Below are 15301 nucleotides of genomic sequence, written 5' to 3'. Positions count from 1 at the left end.
TGAATTTACAGTAAGTTGCCTTTTGACTCAATATCTATTTTAACGGTGAGATTAGAGATATTTTTACTGAGAGTAGGTATTATTTTAGAGATTGGTTGGGGGTGGTTGAAGAGAGTGGTGTTGGTGTTAGAAGAGATATTGTTGGGAATTTAGAGAGGGAGGTTGTGGTGTTAGAAGAGATATTGTTGGGAATGAATTCCCGTAGTTTTGAGCTTCTATTTATACTCAGATGGGAAATCGTACCACTTTTCGTATCAAATGAGAAGTTACTTCTTAACTTCGTATTCTCTATTCGTACATTCGTATTTTACGAGAAGAAGGTTTCGTATGCTCGTATTTTACGAGAGGAATCGTTAATATTCGCATTGAATGAGAATAGTCGTTTCAATTCTCAATGCTTAAAACGTTATACGAATTATTCCAATAGCATTTCCCTTCCTTTTGCAAGGGAATAAAAACGTATTTCTTTTGTGGTGGCGGCGGCGTCACATTTTGTGAACGCAATAAAATAATTCATGTTTCTGTTTCTATTTGAAATCAGAACATATCCAACCTCCTATTTGGAGAGGGAAAAAAACTGAAACTTTCATTTTTATTACTTTCACTTGAATAGTGGGGTAATTGTTGATCGATCGAAGCTTTTTCTTTCAATCTCATAAAGTTGGTTCAATAATTTGTTGGTATTACAGGTAGCAGATGTTTTTGAACAACTGATACTTTGAGTCAGGCTTGAATGAATATAAACACATCAGTTACTTTATAAATCAAAATAGAGTTTACACAACCAAGGGATTTAACTATAAAATTAAATACATCAAAATTATTTGTTTCTCAAAAATTTGAAGGTTAGTTTTATTCCTTGAACATTCTTTTTCCGAAGTCTCCTTTTTTTCCTGAAGTATGTGAAGTAGATGTCCATACGCGTAATAAGGGGAGGACTGGTTCATACAAAGGGGGTATTTTTTGTGTTTTTTGTTTTTTATAAATGTCAAAATTGTTGAGAAAGGCGAAATTAATAGCTATACTACATAGCTATATAAAGCGAAAGAATAAATGTTTAAATAAAAGGATAAATTTTTACAATTTTCCTTCCAACCGGGCTATAAGATTTTTTGTTTTCAAATTGTGGATTTGCTTTTTCAGCTCCCGGATTTGGTGCGTTTCATGGATATGACTGCGCTGAATTTGCTCAGTATAGTCATCTAACTGGGGGGTTTGTAATTTTGCTGTCAGATATTTTGCTGGGACATAGATTTTTTGTTATTCAAGAAGGGAATTAGTTATGGAATACATTTTTTTATAGGGTGATAGGCTTCTAATTTAAAACGATTGATTAATGGATTCAAAGCATAATTGAGATCCATATCGAAGCCGGGATTACTGTTAGAATTAATGTATCGTTCCCTTTCTAACTGAATATGTAATTTAGTGTTTAATTCAGTGAGGTGCAAGGGCTGTCGCCTAATGGTCATTGGATATTGAGAAGTTGATACCGGCGTATTTGCCGTTAGTATCTTATATGGTTTTAAAATCTGGGTTCGCTTTTTAATTTTGGAACTCGAGGGAACCAGGGGTATTTTGAAATCAGGGGGTGAAATTTTTAGGGGTGGTGGCTTTGATGCTGTAGTTATTGGGACAGCTGAATTGGTTTGAAGTAGTGGCTCAACGAAGGATCGTGTTGAAGTCGGTATTGCAGTGGGTGTTGTAGTAGTAGAAACAGTTGGTTGTTGAGTGAGTGCTGAAATCTGCGAGTCCAGTGGATCGGTTGGTGGCACGAGTGAGAGATGATCCTCAAAATCTCTCAAGTCGTCATCAAGTGTTGCGTCCATAGTTGAATCAGTTGGTATATCCTAGAACAGTAGAATTTTTTTATTAGAATGGGTTTGTTGGGTGATCCAAGTTTTGAGTTCTTCTCTCAAAACTTGTTAATTGGATATGAGGATACATGCGATCCTGGTTTATTTTATCAATTTCCTCTAAAAGAGGGGCTTGTATTTTCTGATCACATTCTTGTTCTATTTTTTCAGTTTGTTCATCTTGAGTGAAAATTGAGGTCACTATGGAAGTGAAAAGTATATTATATGAAGCGGCAAGCAATACTTTGCCAAAGTGTAGTGAGCGGCCGGTGATTTTGTGAATATGCATAGCCTTTATTATGAATACTAGGCAATCTAGTATGAATTTCACAAACAGAAAAGAGGCGAAAACTATTCCGCATTTTTCTAAATAGTATTGTACTTTCCCGAATATACGGGTGTATTCGTTTTTCCAAAAGTTTGGAGAGATGAGATAGTCCAAATAGATTGTTTGGGAAGAGCCTAGTGGGCTGTATGAGTCCTTGAAAAATTTTTTTTAGCATTTAGAAAGGACCTGGATACTTTTTGCAGTATTCCTTTCATCTCTGAATTATCGGAAATCATATTCCAGAATTTTTGCATTTGAGCATAAGTGTAGATTGAAGCGCCTTGGCTAGAGGCTGAAGAATGCTTAATCTTTTGAATTATCTCTTTTGGTTTAAAGAGATATGGTCCTGTAACCCTTGTAATTTGAGGGGTTAATTCAATCCAGGACTTATCATCATCAACATCTAGTTGAAAGAGATTTGAATGTTTGTCGGAGCAGTCTTGTAGATCTGCCGACTAAAAAGTTTGTCGCGTAATTGGATCGATAAATCGAATGTTTTCCTTATACATAATGGGAATGCGATTATAGCATTCATCCATTAATTGCAAAGGTGAGTAAAATTTCGGACAATGGTAGAGCCAGGCAACATTGCCATTGGTCTCTAAGAACATAGAGCGGTTTTTGGTTAGAATATAGTCAGCCAAACGTGGGCTTTCAAGTGAAAGCATTAAAGTATTTAATATTGAGGAGCGTTCTAGCTCACATTGATTCTGCAGAAGGGCTAACTCGGCCGTTCTGAGCATGTAGAAGCTATAAAAAAGAATATAGTCCAATTTGGTTCCTATATGAGCTTCGTAGTCAATTTGATGACTTGAAAGTTGGAGTGGCGGCGAATCATCACTTAATGTGAGAAAAGTAGAATTTGGTTGGCCGGCATTATGAATAGTTCCCGTTTCTGGGGTTGGTTTAACTTGGATTCCAGTATCTATATTGAAACCGTCAGTGTATGCAATAAAAAGTGAATCATATGAAGTTGGATACACTATTCTGGGATGACCACAAAGAGATTGCGATTTATTCATCACCTGTAGCATAAATTTTTGAGAATCCCTTGTATAGATAGAATGAATAGACGGGCTAGAATCGCCTTTAATTATATAGTATGATTCTTCGTTTTGAATCATTTTAGCCGGAAATCTGTTTAAAACAGTGAAAATGCAATTGTTGGGTTCTTCCCAAGTATAAGCAAAAGCGTCTAAGGATGTTGTTTCACATCCATTTGTAGACACTGGACAGGGCAAAGGAATGTTTTGCCAATTATTGACTGTTCCATCTTTGAGGTTAACAGTCAGAGTTACATTTTGCGTGTAAGTTTCAAAAGTGTCCAATTTAATCCAAGAACGGCCATCACATTCGTTATGATGTTTGCCGTCAACTTTGCCAGCATGGGCATTAGTTACTGTTTTAACATTAAATTTGAAAGGAATTTTTCCAATACTAGCATAGCCTAGGTTAAGATAGCCTCTGTCGGCGGCCGATTTACATTGATCGGCAGATAAACGGAGATCAGTAGTGATCATATTTTGTCGAGCGTCGATACCACTCGAATCAAAAGAATCGCAGAACCAACGCATTGATTGGTGTTTGATTCGACACATTGTCGCATTTACTTTTGTGCGATAATGTCTCTGATATAGAGTAACCTAAGCATGGGTTACTTTAATATTTTCTGGTTGGACTTTGCAAGGTGCTACTTTATTTAGAGAGAACATTTTGTTAGAAGTCATTAGTTGACAATCATAATGAGCAACCCGAAGATTATTTGCAGTATTTGCATATAATTGTTCTTTCGGATCAAATGCTGAGGTTTGATTCGAAAGTATTATTAGAGTTAAAAGACCAACCAAATAAATTTTTTGCAAATTTATTTTTTGGTGGTGAATGATAGCAATAAAATTTTTAAAAGTACTCACTTTAAGCATTTCCTCGAGAGTGGTTAGAACAGGATCTTGGTCCATTAGTTCACCTTCCTCTAGTTCACTATTTGGATTTGTCATGTTGTGGATTTTTTGTGATGGGAAATCTGAGTTAGATTTCAGTTTTTGTTGAAGAATTCAGCAGATTTATTTTTTGGAGAGAGAGGAGATTTTGAATGGAAGATGTGGAAATGAGCAAGAATGAAAACAACTGTATATCAGTTAGTTTTTAAAGGCTGTTTTTGCTTTTTTGCAAATCTAAGCTCTGATTGGCCGTTGTTATTCGGCGTCTTTCGGAAGTGACTCTTTTTAAGTCGTAATTCCTTCGCCATTCGTTTTGTAATGTTGTGGTTTTTTCCAATTTGGTTTAATGTCGTGGTTTTTCCACTTAGTTTTGATTTGTTGAGATAAAGCAGTGGAATGATTTTATTCGTTTATGCTGATGTTAATTTTTAACAACTGCATTCCCCTTCCCTATTGGAGGAGGGGAAAAAACATCTCTTCATAAAAGAGGACTAAAAGCAACATCATTTGTTTGCTTTCCGTTTAGTTTGAACTATCTGTATTTTATCTGCAAAAAAAAAAAAAAATTTTCATCGTCCAGAATGAATTTCATCGATCCCGAAGATAATCTGGTGGACTTCCCGGAGAAGTTTTTGAGCTTACGGGATGAGCTAGATTTCAAACACGAAGCCTTGCTGGAGGACAAGGAAGTCGAAAGAAGGGTGGAAATCTACGACGGATTAGTAGAGAAAGGTGCAAATCTAACGCCCATGGAATTCATGATCTTTATGGACCGGAGTTATGTCTTCAAATATCCGGTCCTGAATACCGATGAACTATTTGAGCTGGGCTCAATACAAAGTAGGTGCTTCGCGAAGAAACTACGAAGCCCATGGAGTGGAAACCATGTGGTTTCACAAGAGACAATGGACTTTTTGTCCTTATTCTTTGGAGAGTATGTAAGTTTGTTTTACAATACACCCAATTTTAAAAGTAATAAAAAATTTTTTTTCAAGTGGCATGGCAACATAGAAATAGTATATAAATTTGTTTTAGTTTCAAGAAGAATTCTTCAGAAAGCCAGCGGCAGAGGAAGAATTCAGAAGAAAAATAGAGCTGGATATTATGTTGGAGGAAATATATCAAGCTTGGTGGCGGCCTTACTCAGCGCTGCAGTTTGCAGTGAGGAGCCTGAGTAGGGCCGCGGAAAACTCTTTGGAAAAGATGGCGGCAGTCAAACTAGTGAAATCGTATACCGATATTAAGTCTTATATTTATAAAAGTTATTTTTAAATCTATTTGTTATTATGTTATTTTTGGTGTTTTGTGGTTTTATTACAAACGAAATATTTATAAAGTAGAAAAAGGAAAAAAAAAAGGCCAATAGAAGAATTTAAAAAATATATTTAGTTTGGCCAAACAAATGGTTTAGTGCTTTTATTTCTTTTTAAATTTGCCAATTAAACTAGATAGAATTGTAGTTCCATAAAAGTTTGTAGGACGATTTGTCCGTTTAGGCATATAGGTATCAGCCATATTAGGATTAGCTTAAAACTTAAAAAGAAAGATAGAAAAGCTTATAAATTTGTTTAGAAAACTAAAATTTCCGATTTGGAAATTTATTACTTCTCTTTATTTGTAAGAGAAATTTCAACAATTCTCCAGTTTGAGAATTGGAATCTTTGCTTTTTATCTCTTTTTGAGACTTTAGCAATTTTTGCGAACTTTTAGAAGGTGAGCCTCACTGGTCGCACCAATTTATTACGCTAGCAAAAACTATATACGTCGGACAAAACGCTTGCTAGGAATAAAGGGTCCTTTCTACTTTCTATCTTAGAAAGTAAATCTAAAATTCGCTGAGATATATTTTATTAGAAAAGAAGTTAGTATGAATTTACAGCAAGTTGCCTTTTGACTCAATATCTATTTTAACGGTGAGATTAGAGATATTTTTACTGAGAGTAGATATTATTTTAGAGATTGGTTGGGGTTGGTTGAAGAGAGTGGTGTTGGTGTTAGAAGAGATATTGTTGGGAATTTAGAGAGGGAGGTTGTGGTGTTAGAAGAGATATTGTTGGGAATGAATTCCCGTAGTTTTGAGCTTCTATTTATACTCAGATGGGAAATCGTACCACTTTTCGTATCAAATGAGAAGTTACTTCTTAACTTCGTATTCTCTATTCGTACATTCGTATTTTACGAGAAGAAGGTTTCGTATGCTCGTATTTTACGAGAGGAATCGTTAATATTCGCATTGAATGAGAATAGTCGTTTCAATTCTCAATGCTTAAAACGTTATACGAATTATTCCAATAGCATTTCCCTTCCTTTTGCAAGGGAATAAAAACATATTTCTTTTGTGGTGGCGGCGGCGTCACATTTTGTGAACGCAATAAAATAATTCATGTTTCTTATTAAAATCAATTTTCTCTCAAGTTTTCTAAAACTGGTAGTCAAATCATATTATAATCGATTATTAACGCTTGAAACTGGATGCAGGTACTTACCTATATCAACATCTGAAGAATAAAATAGATTTAACCAAGAAATTTTTGCGATTGCAAAAGATTTAGAAAAATATAACTTTCAGCGAACTCTTCTAGGTTTTAGCAGCAGTCCATGGTGTCTGAGTTACTGGGAAGTCATCGTGCTGCCAGCATTTAAAAAAATGAGTAAAGTCGATTTTAATCAATTTTCGTGGTCTGAAGTTTTGTCAATGTAATGTTACGCTCATACAACAAAATTGCACTAATAAAAATTAAAATACATTTTCTCACAAAAATAATGCCTTATAATTTAATTCATTTGAAATCCATTATAATGGATTGTATAATAAGTAGAAAAACATGGATTTTTTCCACGTTATTTTTTTCGCGTCGTGCCAAATTTTGCAAAAAAATTCTGCTTTTATCAAATGCGGAAATTTTACAAAGCGAGTGTACGGCCTAAGCCATTTCTCAACCTAAAATCAAATTGTAAAAAAGGTTCAGTTAACCTCTCCCCCTAACTTTTGCCCCTTTGCTACCATGCCTGAACCACCCCCTTCACATGATCGCCTGAGACAACACCTTACCTGAGGCACCCCCACATAACCCCCCCCCCCCAACTTGAACCAACCCCCCGCCTCTGAACCAATCCTCCCTCCCCCCCCACCACCTAAACACCCCACCTGAACCACCCCTCCTGAACCAACACCGCCCCCCGCACCTGAACCAATTTGGTTATTTGGTTGGTTCAGTTGGGGTTCATATTGGTGAGGGGGTGTTGGTTCAGGTGGGGGATGGCCGGAGTATAGAACCAGAGGGGCAAAAGGGCAAAAACTAGGGGAGGGGGCGGATTTCAATTGATGGGTGACTAGTCCACCTCACCTCCATTTTTACCCAGCCTCCAACCCCATAGTTTCTAATAAATTAAGAAAATTGTTGAATGGAACAAAATTCAGTTATTGGGTAACTTTTTTCAGTTTTGTGGACACTGACAAGGAAACTCATTTATAATAGATTTTTATTCATGGAGTTCCAAAGCTGGTGCCCTTAAAAGCTCGACTCATCCCCAAAACGACTCCAATTGAGCCCAACCCTCCAGTGGTTGCCTGCCAGTGGTTGACCAGAGTATTTGTCGAACGGGTCTGTCACCCGGCTTTTGAGCGAAAATACTGAAGTCAAAATGTGCAACGACGAGACATACTTTTTTCTAAGACACATAAAATCAGGGTGGGTTTTAGTCTTACGGAACCCTCAATTTTATTTTTTTTCGTAAAAGCTTTCCTAATTTCTAAATTTGTTTGTGTATTGATCTCACTTGAAAAAAATTATCTTGAATTTTACTATAACTCTCATAGTTTTTGCGTTAGAAGTTTTCAGTCCAGGTGCGGATCTAATATTTCCTCGTTGGAGGTGGGGGTCTAAATTTCATAAACATTTCGAAATTTTGTTCGTCCATTTTTTATTGGTCGACCAAAGTGATTTTCCGAGCACTCCGAGAACACTATGAAGACCCTATGTATAGCAGAACTTAAATCTATGTTAAGCAAAAAAAAATTACAAAAGTTTTTGGCCACTGTCTTGGAAAATTTTGACTAAAAAAGTGCGCGCTTCCGTAAAAAATTCGTATAAATTGTGTAAATTGGCGCCACAGGCACATTTAGAAATATTTTAGTGTTTGTCGGCCTGGATGTCATAAAATATCAAAATTTGTGCCAAAAGATGATTTTTTTGGATGGTAGTTGGCAGGTCCTTGAAAAACAAAATGTTACAATAATTCTGTTTCAGAAGCCGTTTAGGTAGAAATTTTGGGTGACTCATCTGAAAATTTAAGTCTTTTGATTTCGAAGATTTTTTCTCCTTTTTGACTGTATTTATGGGAGATACTTTGCAGATTATGAAGCCCTAATTTTGGAGCTTTTTTGAAGAATCGGGATGCAAAGTAAATAGACTGCCAGCTTTCTTGGCTGTTGACTTTGTTGCTCTAACATCGCGCCAAGGGCGATGTGGCTTGCTTTGCATACAATTCTTGTGTCCCGGTTGAAATTGTATTGTTAGTTTCATGACGTCGGCTACTAAAATTTTCATTTATCCTTATTCTGACTTAGTAACTGTCGTAGTGGGGAGTTTACTTCAGCAAACTTGGCAAAGTTTATGCAAATGATGTGAAGAACCTTTATCAATTTCAATTGTTTTTTTTTCCTTTCATGTGCATTTAGTTCGTCAAGGGTTTAGTTTTGTGTATGAGGGGGTTATTAAAAACGATTTAAAAACATAAAATTTATTGACCTTGCGACTTTTTGCTCTTGCGAACTCGTTTTTTGAGTTTTAATCAATTGTTTGCATTGCAACATCTAGCTTCATTGAAAGTTTCTCAATTAGTGCTACAAATTTTCGTCCTTTTTGATGTTAAAAAATATCGCCAAAAAAAAGCTCGCGACTGCGGAAATATTTCTGTCAACATGTTCATCACCTTATGATATCCGGCCGGCCTTTTGGTTAACCCATAGAACACATTTCTGAATCAGTAACCATATATTTCCTCCACGCTTCCAGCGCTACTTGCCTTTAGGTGTATATGGAATCAAGGGTTGTAAAACACACGTCTCAGCCTTTTCTGCAATTACTCGAGCTTTTATCTCTCAGTTTGTCAAAATTCAGTTTTATTTTTTCTTGTGTACCTGTTAGTTTGGTTACCTAGATTCTAATATCAAAGTTCTACTGCCGTATTTTTTTTGTGATAACAATTTGAGGTACGAAATGTATATCCGAACATTGTTCTATTTTCACAAGGAACAACTCCCTTACACTCTAGGCTCGTCGGCGCCATATGCCTTTTTTGTTATATCGGTTTCAAAGATTCAAAAAAATCTGCCCGTATTTTGGCGTTACGGATTTTTCTTTCTTGCGAAAATAATTGAGAAAATGACATACAGAAGTAAGTCTGCCATTTGTCGAATCTTTATCTCCTTGCTCTTCTTGTTCGTTTGTGCCCTCTCCTATGATGTTCGATACTTATTCGCCTTGCATGAATTCCAGCAGCAGGTACCCATTCAATTTAAGCGCCAGGATAGACAGGTGGTTTTCTGCTAAGACCGATACTCTCTCGTGAGTCGCCCAGCTGTTCAGATGGATTGTGACTTCTGCCTTGCCTAGATGTAGATCCTGCTATTATAATCCAAGAAGAATCTCTACGTTTCAGGAGGTGTAAATTGGATTTACCGAGCAAATATTTCAAGTGTGTCAAGCTAAATATCATAACTGGTGATTCGCTGACTACCCACAGCCACATGCTTTTCACCAAGGAAACTATTTCCCAACAGTACGCGAGCGCTCAAAATTTTCAATTCACATGTTTTTCTCTTCCAATAGACAAACTTATGTCAAATTAATTGTCTTCCAATGGTCTTCCAATCAGGGGTGGATCTAGGATTTTCTCGAGGGGGGGGCGGATTTTCAAAAAATTTTCCAAAATTTTGACGACCTTTTTTTTTTTTTTTAGGTCGACCAAATTGATTTTTATTTTTCGCGCTGTCCCAAAGCACTGTTTTGCCCCTATTTTGGCAAAATTTTCTGCGCCGCAGGCAAATCTTTGAAAAAACAGTCAAAAAAGCCGTTTTTGGGCACTTTTTGAAAAATTTTGACAAAAAAAATGCGTTTTTTTGGCGCGCGCTCCCCCTCAAAAATAGCATATATTGGCGCCAAAGGCGCCTTTAGAAAAATTTTAGGGTCGGTCGGCCAAAAATGGATTTCTGAAAAAGTATCAAAGGGGGGACCCTTTGGGTCGGCAGGGGGTCAAATCCCTGAGGGGGGGGGGAGGCGTCCGCCCCCCCGCCCCCCCCCCCCCTAAATCCGCCCCTGCTTCCAATCACAAAATGGCTGGAGCTGGAGGATGAATTATGCTCCAACTGTCCTTCTGATTTACTCATATCAGAGGTTGTTCTTAAGAACTGCTCGCCATACTTATCTTGCTCTATTGGTTATCTTTCTCTTCCTGCCACATGTCATTTCTTCCTCTTCCTCGCCTTTGGCTAGTAACTTTCCTCATTTTCCAACATGTTCGTTCTCTGACGAACAACCTTTCAAGCATGCGTTACAATTAGTTTTCCACGCTCGGCATGTGTTGGTGTGTTTGATATGTTCCCACGTAAAATTGGGGTCACGATAGTTGTAACATTCCTTAGTGTTGACCGACCGTCTGGCCAAACCATTTCTTTGTCCGCCTCTTCCATGGTTTCAGAAGTAGCTCCAACTGGCCCCTGTTTCATAGTAATGCGTGGCGCTGACGACATTGTTTTTCCTGTATAAGAATTATAAGCCCGATGATCACACCGCTCATAAGACAGAGCAACTGTATAGACCTCCTTCTGTGTCTTTGTTGTACACGATAGTCCCTTTTCCAGTCAATATCCCTCAGTGGATTGATTTCCTGGTGAAAAACGCAACAAAGATCTCTATTGGGAGTTCACAACCGATGCAAAAACGTTCATGAAAACGCAGTCGAACGATTGGCTGACTGAAAAATTCAACCGTGAAAAAAATGTTTTTAGAAACTGAAAAACTTCCAAAATTGGGCTTTGAAGAACCGAAGAATTGCCCTCAAACAATCAACATTGTCAGTCAAATGCTCGATGGGAGTAGGTTCACGATTTCATTCACTCTTGCTGCAAAAAAAAATTTCAATTTTTTTTTAAAAATTATATCAAGTTTAGAAAGATATCGAAATGTTGTTAAATTGCTTTTTTTTATGCTCCCTGTATACCCACAAATCAAAGGCACAAGAGTTTCAACTACCTGTTGAGCCGGTAAACACAGAATCGAAGAGAATGGAGACGGAAGGTCACATCCTTAATCTAGAAAAATACGATGAAGGTTGTATAATAAGTGTGTAATGAGTATAATGAGTGACAAGAAAGGAAAACCCGTCCATAAAACAAGCTCTGGCCTATAATCTACAAACCGATCAAAATTTTACCAAAAATAAAAAAAATACCATTTTTTAAAATTAAAATGGTAGAATAACTAATTAACCAATATGCATAACTTGATAGTTAATGGGGCTCATCAAATATATGAGAAACCCAATGGTTCAGTTTTGGTCAGCAACCTAGGTCTTCAAAACGCTTACAGTCAACAAAAACTATTTTAAAAGAGCTGTACAAAGTTTAGTTTTAGCATAGTGGGTGGTGGTTTGATTGAAGTGTAACAGTTTTAAAACATGAATCCATGGATAATGAGACAGCTAAACGAGTTTCAAAGTGCAGTGGAATTTACGTCCTTTAAAAAAAACTTGTTAATTTGACTAAATTTAAATTGCATCATAAGAAACAATTGACAAACAAGTGATGTTGCACATACAATGCTACGTACGGTGGGTATCAGTTTTCAAAAATCCCCCTTTTCACTATTTTGGGATATCCATTTTTGGCTGACGGGCCTTAAAAATTTTTAAAGGCGCCATCGGTCTCAATATATAATTATTATGAGGAAGTGCACGCCGAAAAGGCGCGGTTTTTTGGTCAAAGTTTTCAAAAAATTTCCTGAAAATGCCTTTTTTGGCCTGTTTTTCAAAATTTGGTCTGATTAGTGCTTTGAGAGAACGCGGAAAATAATTTGAGTAGATCTAACAAAAAACAAAAGGTTGACAAAATTTTTAGAAATTTTTTGAAAGTCCACCCCCCCCCCCCTTCGAGAAAAACTTAGATCAGCCTCTGCTTGTAAATAACAAAATTTGTTAATTATTTCCTTCATTGTTTATTTCAAAAAAAAACTAGACGTAAAAGATCTATTTACAAAGAACCACATACAATTTAGAACATGTTTAAAGACTTGTCGCTGTAATCTAGGAACATACACACACCAAATTGTGCACCTATCCAGTGCATAGTTTGGCGTCGTAAAATTCATTTTGAGTAAAATCTTCGCGTTTCATCAAGCAAAAACCACACCAGACCAAGGATCGCTGGTCTTTACAAAACTACGATTTGGAAAGTTTTTCCGAATTAGTGTAGTTTTTTCTGTTTGGTTTTTCTACTTACAATTTGCGGATTCTACTTAAAATTTGAGAAATCCGCTTACAGTTTGCGGAGTCCGCATACGATTTGCGGACTTCACTTACAGTTGCGGATTCTTTGACAGCTCAAATTTAATAAACACATATCTTAGTTGTTGCTTATGGATTCCACATCTTGTTCTGGATTCCTAAAATTTAGTTGTGGATTCCAATTTCCCGTGTTTGGAGCAATATTGAGCAATAAAGTGTTTCAGTTATCTGTCCGTTGAATCCGAAACAGCAAAGAAAATCAAAGAAAAATTCTAATTTCGGCCTGTTGCGGAATCCGCTTAAAATTCTCAAAAAGAACAGTTTAGTCTGGTAATGGAACAGCTAGTCTTAAAGGTAATTTCTTCAAATTAGACACGAACAATTTTTAGAAAACTGACTAGAAAAACAGAAATAGAACAAAGTGCAAAACATTTTGCTATTTTTTCATCTTCAAAATTTTTCGGAAGTGCTGGTTCACCGTATTGAAATACAAAATTCCAAAAAACTATTTCAATTGCTTAATTTTAGATTTAGGGCTTAAATAATCCTAATTAGGCTGTTGTATGATACGCATGCTCGCTTGATTTGCTCGAAATTAGACGAAAAATAAAAAATTGAAAACCGGTTTCTCTCAACACTTAAAAAAAGTTCGGGATTTTTTGATGTGGTTCGAATCACGTTTGAAACTGCTTCAAAATGATATATCACTTATACCAGTCCGATAGTTGATCTTGCAGGGAAAAAAAGAAAAAAAACAAGGATAGCCGGTTACTGTGCGAGTAGCACAGAAAGACCCAACCATAGTTTTTAGAAAACTACATTTTAGAAATTTTTTTTTCCAAACTAGTGTAGTTTTTTCTGCTTGCTGTGATGAAAATGTTTGCCGTAAAAAAATTAATTGGGCATATTAGAGAGTCGTCGTAAAAAATGACTCGAAAAATGACTAATTTTGAAAAAGTTTCAAATTTTTTTGCAGGAACAATGAAGCTAAAACAATCCAGAAACTAGTTTTACATGCTTAAAATTAAGTAGTAAGGTCTTAAATTACATAATTCAGCTGTGGTTAAGCCTGCTCGCCTGTTTTATTTTCTCGAATAATGACAAAAATTCAAAAAATTCCGACCGATTTTTCTCGAGATTGGGAAAAATGAATGTGGTTCGATAAAGACTGTAAGGGCTTAAGTATGATAGATGACCCAAACATGTCCGGTGAATAATTGTTGAACCTGATTTTGCGTGGAAAAAAACTAAAACACATCCGAATACAAAGTTCCTCTCCAATTTCAATGGTCGGAACAAAAACTAAAACACGCACGAATACAAACTTCCTCCGTTTGTTCAATGGTCTAATTTTTGTTTATCACCCCACGCAGAAAAACTAATTTGAGAAATGTTTTTAAATTAATCATATAAAATAAGTTATACTTTTACGCCTAAATCATATTTTACGTCCTTTTATCATTTATCACACCAAGCAGAAAAACTACACTAATTTCGAATTTTTTTTTTAAAAGTAGCTTTGTAAAAGACTATCGTCGGAACACTTGGTGCTATTTGCACAGTAACAAGTTATCCTTGGTCGTGCGGTTTTTGCTTGATAATGCACGAAGACTTTACTCAAAGAGGACATTACGAGGTCAAAATATTCACTGGATAGGCACACAATTTGTGTCTCTATGTTGCTTAATCCAGCGAAAGTTTATAAATATGTTCTAAATTGTATATGGAATCCAGTTTTAAATTTTTCGTAGAGTTCCGCATGCAAATAACTGTAGTGTAATTTTTTTTTGCACAACAATTTTGTTGCGGATTCCGCAACGAGCGGATATCGACAGTTGTTCCGAATTCTGCAAGTGTGACTGGATTCCACGAACTTATTCGGACTCCACTTATAATTTGCGGATTATATTTTCAATTTGCCAAATCCGCTTACAATTTGCGGTTTCCGCATACGATTCGCGGATTTTACTTACAATTGCGGATTCTACGACAGATCAAATTTATAAAAACGTATGTCTCATTTTTTGTTTATGATTTCCACATCTTGTTCTGGATTCCGTAATTTTAGTTGCAAATGTTTTAGCGGATTTCAAAAAGTTGCTCGTTTGGAGCAATTTTGAGCAAAAAAAGTTTCAGTTATTTGTCCGTTGAATCCAAAACAGCAAAAAAAATCAAAGAAAAACTGTTGTTTTCGCAACAATTCTGCTTTTGGCCTGTTGCGGAATCCACTTACAATTCACAAAAAGCACAGTTTAGCCTCGCAAAAGAACAGTTAGTTTTTCAAAGGCAAAATGGACAAGCAGTTTTCAAAAAATTGACTAGAAAAACAAAAACAAAAAACTGCAAAATATTTCAGAAATTTTTTTTCAAATTTTTTTTCGGAAAATTTTTGAATTTTTTAAGTTTTGGTTCACAGAATGGAGCTTAAAAAACTCCAGAAAACTAATTTTAATTGCCTAAAGTTTAATTTTAAGAGATCAAATCTTCTAATTAAGCTGTTGTATGCCTGATTGCTTGCTTGATTTGCTCGAAACAAACGAAAAATTAAAATTTGTTAACCGGTTTTTCTTGAAACTAGGAAAATGTTTTGGGAATTCTTTAATGTGGTTCACATCAGGATTAAAATGCTTTTTAGTGATATATCACTCAGTACAGTCTGATGATGACTTATG

The sequence above is a fragment of the Symsagittifera roscoffensis genome, chromosome 3, assembly GCF_963678635.1.
Source record: "Symsagittifera roscoffensis chromosome 3, txSymRosc1.1, whole genome shotgun sequence".
NCBI lineage: Eukaryota > Metazoa > Xenacoelomorpha > Acoela > Convolutidae > Symsagittifera > Symsagittifera roscoffensis.
This window is presented reverse-complemented; position numbering follows the sequence as displayed.